This window comes from Rutidosis leptorrhynchoides, chromosome 10, assembly GCF_046630445.1.
Source record: "Rutidosis leptorrhynchoides isolate AG116_Rl617_1_P2 chromosome 10, CSIRO_AGI_Rlap_v1, whole genome shotgun sequence".
Lineage (NCBI taxonomy): Eukaryota > Viridiplantae > Streptophyta > Magnoliopsida > Asterales > Asteraceae > Rutidosis > Rutidosis leptorrhynchoides.
The window spans coordinates 306,008,964-306,016,601 of NC_092342.1; positions in this window are offsets into that span (position 1 = coordinate 306,008,964).

The following is a 7,638-nucleotide window of genomic DNA, read 5'->3' on the forward strand; positions in this document are numbered from 1 at the left end:
AATAACCTTGGATCTAGCAGTACAGGAAATCGTGTAGGATGCACCTACAAAGAATTCACTGCCTGCAAACCTTTGGAATTTGATGGAACCGAAGGACCGATCGGATTGAAACGGTGGACCGAGAAGGTCGAATCGGTGTTTGCCATAAGTAAGTGTACTGAAGAGGACAAAGTAAAGTACGCTACGCATACCTTCACAGGTTCTGTGTTAACATGGTGGAATACCTATCTAGAGCAAGTGGGACAAGACGATGCGTACGCACTACCGTGGTCAGCATTCAAGCACTTGATGAACGAGAAGTACCGTCCCAGAACCGAGGTCAATAAGCTCAAGACAGAACTTAGAGGGTTACGAACCCAAGGATTTGATATTACCACGTACGAAAGACGATTCACAGAATTGTGCCTATTGTGTCCGGGAGCATTCGAAGATGAGGAAGAGAAGATCGACGCGTTTGTGAAAGGATTACCGGAAAGAATCCAAGAAGATATAAGTTCACACGAGCCCGCCTCCATACAACAGGCATGTAGAATGGCTCACAAACTCGTGAACCAAATTGAAGAAAGAATTAAAGAACAGACTGCTGAAGAGGCCAATGTGAAGCAAGTCAAAAGAAAGTGGGAGGAAAACGGTGATAAGAATCACCAATACAACAACAACAACAATTACAACAATAATCGCAACACTTATCCCAACAATCGCAACATCAATCGCAACTACAACAAACGGCCCAACAACAACAACAACAACAACAGCAGCAACTACAACAATCATCCCAACAACAATAATAACCGCAACAACAACAACAACAATCAGAAGCAGCTATGCCAAAGGTGTGAAAAGAATCACTCGGGGTTCTGCACCAAATTTTGCAACAAGTGTAAAAGAAATGGTCATAGCGCGGCGAAGTGTGAGGTCTACGGACCAGGGGTTAATAGAACGAAAGGAACAAATGGTGTCGAAACGAGTAATGGCGGAGCAAGTAGTGTCGGAGCAAGTTATGCCAATGTAGTTTGTTATAAATGTGGAAAACCAGGCCACATTATTAGAAATTGCCCGAACCAGGAGAACACGAATGGACAAGGCCGTGGAAGAGTTTTCAATATTAATGCGGCAGAGGCACAGGAAGACCCGGAGCTTGTTACGGGTACGTTTCTTATTGACAATAAATCTGCTTATGTTTTATTTGATTCGGGTGCGGATAGAAGCTATATGAGTAGAGATTTTTGTGCTAAATTAAGTTGTCCATTGACGCCTTTGGATAGTAAATTTTTACTCGAATTAGCAAATGGTAAATTAATTTCAGCAGATAATATATGTCGGAATCGAGAAATTAAACTGGTTAGCGAAACATTTAAGATTGATTTGATACCAGTAGAGTTAGGGAGTTTTGATGTGATAATCGGTATGGACTGGTTGAAAGAAGTGAAAGCGGAGATCGTTTGTTACAAAAATGCAATTCGCATTATACGAGAAAAAGGAAAACCCTTAATGGTGTACGGAGAAAAGGGCAACACGAAGCTACATCTTATTAGTAATTTGAAGGCACAAAAACTAATAAGAAAAGGTTGCTATGCTGTTCTAGCACACGTCGAGAAAGTACAAACTGAAGAAAAGAGCATCAATGATGTTCCCGTCGCAAAAGAATTTCCTGATGTATTTCCGAAAGAATTACCGGGATTACCCCCACATCGATCCGTTGAATTTCAAATAGATCTTGTACCAGGAGCTGCACCAATAGCTCGTGCTCCTTACAGACTCGCACCCAGCGAGATGAAAGAACTACAAAGCCAATTACAAGAACTTTTAGAGCGTGGTTTCATTCGACCAAGCACATCACTGTGGGGAGCTCCTGTTTTGTTTGTCAAGAAGAAAGATGGTACATTCAGGTTGTGTATCGACTACCGAGAGTTGAACAAACTTACCATCAAGAACCGCTACCCACTACCGAGAATCGATGACTTATTTGATCAACTACAAGGCTCGTCTGTTTATTCAAAGATTGACTTACGTTCCGGGTATCATCAAATGCGGGTGAAAGAAGATGATATTCCAAAGACTGCTTTTAGAACACGTTACGGTCATTACGAGTTTATGGTCATGCCGTTTGGTTTAACTAATGCACCAGCTATGTTCATGGACCTTATGAACCGAGTGTGTGGACCATACCTTGACAAGTTTGTCATTGTTTTCATTGATGACATACTTATTTACTCAAAGAATGACCAAGAACACGGTGAACATTTGAGAAAGGTGTTAGAAGTATTGAGGAAGGAAGAATTGTACGCTAAGTTTTCAAAGTGTGCATTTTGGTTGAAAGAAGTTCAATTCCTCGGTCACATAGTGAACAAAGAAGGTATTAAGGTGGATCCGGCAAAGATAGAAACTGTTGAAAAGTGGGAAACCCCGAAAACTCCGAAACACATACGCCAGTTTTTAGGACTAGCTGGTTACTACAGAAGGTTCATCCAAGACTTTTCCAGAATTGCAAAACCCTTGACTACATTAACGCATAAAGGGAAGAAATTTGAATGGAATGATGAACAAGAGAAAGCGTTTCAGTTATTGAAGAAAAAGCTAACTACGGCACCTATATTGTCATTGCCTGAAGGGAATGATGATTTTGTGATTTATTGTGACGCGTCAAAGCAAGGTCTCGGTTGTGTATTAATGCAACGAACGAAGGTGATTGCTTATGCGTCTAGACAATTGAAGATTCACGAACAAAATTATACGACGCATGATTTGGAATTAGGCGCGGTTGTTTTTGCATTAAAGACTTGGAGGCACTACTTATATGGGGTTAAAAGTATTATATATACCGACCATAAAAGTCTTCAACACATATTTAATCAGAAACAACTGAATATGAGGCAGCGTAGGTGGATTGAATTATTGAATGATTACGACTTTGAGATTCGTTACCACCCGGGGAAGGCAAATGTGGTAGCCGATGCCTTGAGCAGGAAGGACAGAGAACCCATTCGAGTAAAATCTATGAATATAATGATTCATAATAACCTTACTACTCAAATAAAGGAGGCGCAACAAGGAGTTTTAAAAGAGGGAAATTTAAAGGATGAAATACCCAAAGGATCGGAGAAGCATCTTAATATTCGGGAAGACGGAACCCAGTATAGGGCTGAAAGGATTTGGGTACCAAAATTTGGAGATATGAGAGAAATGGTACTTAGAGAAGCTCATAAAACTAGATACTCAATACATCCTGGAACGGGGAAGATGTACAAGGACCTCAAGAAACATTTTTGGTGGCCGGGTATGAAAGCCGATGTTGCTAAATACGTAGGAGAATGTTTGACGTGTTCTAAGGTCAAAGCTGAGCATCAGAAACCATCAGGTCTACTTCAACAACCCGAAATCCCGGAATGGAAATGGGAAAACATTACCATGGATTTCATCACTAAATTGCCAAGGACTGCAAGTGGTTTTGATACTATTTGGGTAATAGTTGATCGTCTCACCAAATCAGCACACTTCCTGCCAATAAGAGAAGATGACAAGATGGAGAAGTTAGCACGACTGTATTTGAAGGAAGTCGTCTCCAGACATGGAATACCAATCTCTATTATCTCTGATAGGGATGGCAGATTTATTTCAAGATTCTGGCAGACATTACAGCAAGCATTAGGAACTCGTCTAGACATGAGTACTGCCTATCATCCACAAACTGATGGGCAGAGCGAAAGGACGATACAAACGCTTGAAGACATGCTACGAGCATGTGTTATTGATTTCGGAAACAGTTGGGATCGACATCTACCGTTAGCAGAATTTTCCTACAACAACAGCTACCATTCAAGCATTGAGATGGCGCCGTTTGAAGCACTTTATGGTAGAAAGTGCAGGTCTCTGATTTGTTGGAGTGAAGTGGGGGATAGACAGATTACGGGTCCGGAGATTATACAAGAAACTACCGAGAAGATCATCCAAATTCAACAACGGTTGAAAACCGCCCAAAGTCGACAAAAGAGCTACGCTGACATTAAAAGAAAAGATATAGAATTTGAAATTGGAGAGATGGTCATGCTTAAAGTTGCACCTTGGAAAGGCGTTGTTCGATTTGGTAAACGAGGGAAATTAAATCCAAGGTATATTGGACCATTCAAGATTATTGGTCGTGTCGGACCAGTAGCTTACCGACTAGAGTTACCTCAACAACTCGCGGCTGTACATAACACTTTCCACGTCTCGAATTTAAAGAAATGTTTTGCTAAAGAAGATCTCACTATTCCGTTAGATGAAATCCAAATCAACGAAAAACTTCAATTCATCGAAGAACCCGTCGAAATAATGGATCGTGAGGTTAAAAGACTTAAGCAAAACAAGATACCAATTGTTAAGGTTCGATGGAATGCTCGTAGAGGACCCGAGTTCACCTGGGAGCGTGAAGATCAGATGAAGAAGAAATACCCGCATCTATTTCCAGAAGATTCGTCAACACCTTCAACAGCTTAAAATTTCGGGACGAAATTTATTTAACGGGTAGGTACTGTAGTGACCCGAACTTTTCCATGTTTATATATATTAATTGAGATTGATATTTACATGATTAAATGTTTCCAACATGTTAAGCAATCAAACTTGTTAAGACTTGATTAATTGAAATATGTTTCATATAGACAATTGACCACCCAAGTTGACCGGTGATTCACGAACGTTAAAACTTGTAAAAACTATATGATGACATATAATGGATATATATATTGTTAACATGATACTATGATAAGTAAACATATCATTAAGTATATTAACAATGAACTACATATGTAAAAACAAGACTACTAACTTAATGATTTTTAAACAAGACATATATGTAACGATTATCGTTGTAAAGACATTTAATGTATATATATCATATTAAGAGATATTCATACATGATAATATCATGATAATATAATAATTTAAAATCTCATTTGATATTATAAACATTGGGTTAACAACATTTAACAAGATCGTTAACCTAAAGGTTTCAAAACAATACTTACATGTAACGACTAACGATGACTTAACGACTCAGTTAAAATGTATATACATGTAGTGTTTTAATATGTATTTATACACTTTTGAAAGACTTCAATACACTTATCAAAATACTTCTACTTAACAAAAATGCTTACAATTACATCCTCGTTCAGTTTCATCAACAATTCTACTCGTATGCACCCGTATTCGTACTCGTACAATACACAGCTTTTAGATGTATGTACTATTGGTATATACACTCCAATGATCAGCTCTTAGCAGCCCATGTGAGTCACCTAACACATGTGGGAACCATCATTTGGCAACTAGCATGAAATATCTCATAAAATTACAAAAATATGAGTAATCATTCATGACTTATTTACATGAAAACAAAATTACATATCCTTTATATCTAATCCATACACCAACGACCAAAAACACCTACAAACACTTTCATTCTTCAATTTTCTTCATCTAATTGATCTCTCTCAAGTTCTATCTTCAAGTTCTAAGTGTTCTTCATAAATTCCAAAAGTTCTAGTTTCATAAAATCAAGAATACTTTCAAGTTTGCTAGCTCACTTCCAATCTTGTAAGGTGATCATCCAACCTCAAGAAATCTTTGTTTCTTACAGTAGGTTATCATTCTAATACAAGGTAATAATCATATTCAAACTTTGGTTCAATTTCTATAACTATAACAATCTTATTTCAAGTGATGATCTTACTTGAACTTGTTTTCGTGTCATGATTCTGCTTCAAGAACTTCGAGCCATCCAAGGATCCATTGAAGCTAGATCCATTTTTCTCTTTTCCAGTAGGTTTATCCAAGGAACTTAAGGTAGTAATGATGTTCATAACATCATTCGATTCATACATATAAAGCTATCTTATTCGAAGGTTTAAACTTGTAATCACTAGAACATAGTTTAGTTAATTCTAAACTTGTTCTAAAACAAAAGTTAATCCTTCTAACTTGACTTTTAAAATCAACTAAACACATGTTCTATATCTATATGATATGCTAACTTAATGATTTAAAACCTGGAAACACGAAAAACACCGTAAAACCGGATTTACGCCGTCGTAGTAACACCGCGGGCTGTTTTGGGTTAGTTAATTAAAAACTATGATAAACTTTGATTTTAAAGTTGTTATTCTGAGAAAATGATTTTTATTATGAACATGAAACTATATCCAAAAATTATGATTAAACTCAAAGTGGAAGTATGTTTTCTAAAATGGTCATCTAGACGTCGTTCTTTCGACTGAAATGACTACCTTTACAAAAACGACTTGTAACTTATTTTTCCGACTATAAACCTATACTTTTCTGTTTAGATTCATAAAATAGAGTTCAATATGAAACCATAGCAATTTGATTCACTCAAAACGGATTTAAAATGAAGAAGTTATGGGTAAAACAAGATTGGATAATTTTTCTCATTTTAGCTACGTGAAAATTGGTAACAAATCTATTCCAACCATAACTTAATCAACTTGTATTATATATTATGTAATCTTGAGATACCATAGACACGTATACAATGTTTCGACCTATCATGTCGACACATCTATATATATTTCGGAACAACCATAGACACTCTATATGTGAATGTTGGAGTTAGCTATACAGGGTTGAGGTTGTTTCCAAAATATATATAGTTTGAGTTGTGATCAATACTGAGATACGTATACACTGGGTCGTGGATTGATTCAAGATAATATTTATCGATTTATTTCTGTACATCTAACTGTGGACAACTAGTTGTAGGTTACTAACGAGGACAGCTGACTTAATAAACTTAAAACATCAAAATATATTAAAAGTGTTGTAAATATATTTTGAACATACTTTGATATATATGTATATATTGTTATAGGTTCGTGAATCAACCAGTGGCCAAGTCTTACTTCCCGACGAAGTAAAAATCTGTGAAAGTGAGTTATAGTCCCACTTTTAAAATCTAATATTTTTGGGATGAGAATACATGCAAGTTTTATAAATGATTTACAAAATAGACACAAGTACGTGAAACTACATTCTATGGTTGAATTATCGAAATCGAATATGCCCCTTTTTATTAAGTCTGGTAATCTAAGAATTAGGGAACAGACACCCTAATTGACGCGAATCCTAAAGATAGATCTATTGGGCCTAACAAACCCCATCCAAAGTACCGGATGAAATGTCCCGTTCTTATTGATTAAAAACGTTCCATATTAATTGATTTCGTTGCGAGGTTTTGACCTCTATATGAGACGTTTTTCAAAGACTGCATTCATTTTTAAACAAACCATAACCTTTATTTCATCAATAAAGGTTTAAAAAGCTTTACGTAGATTATCAAATAATGATAATCTAAAATATCCTGTTTACACACGACCATTACATAATGGTTTACAATACAATTATGTTACAACAAAATAATTTTCTTGAATGCAGTTTTTACACAATATCATACAAGCATGGACTCCAAATCTTGTCCTTATTTAAGTATGCGACAGCGGAAGCTCTTAATAATCACCTGAGAATAAACATGCTTAAAACGTCAACAAAAATGTTGGTGAGTTATAGGTTTAACCTATATATATCAAATCGTAACAATAGACCACAAGATTTCATATTTCAATACACATCCCATACATAGAG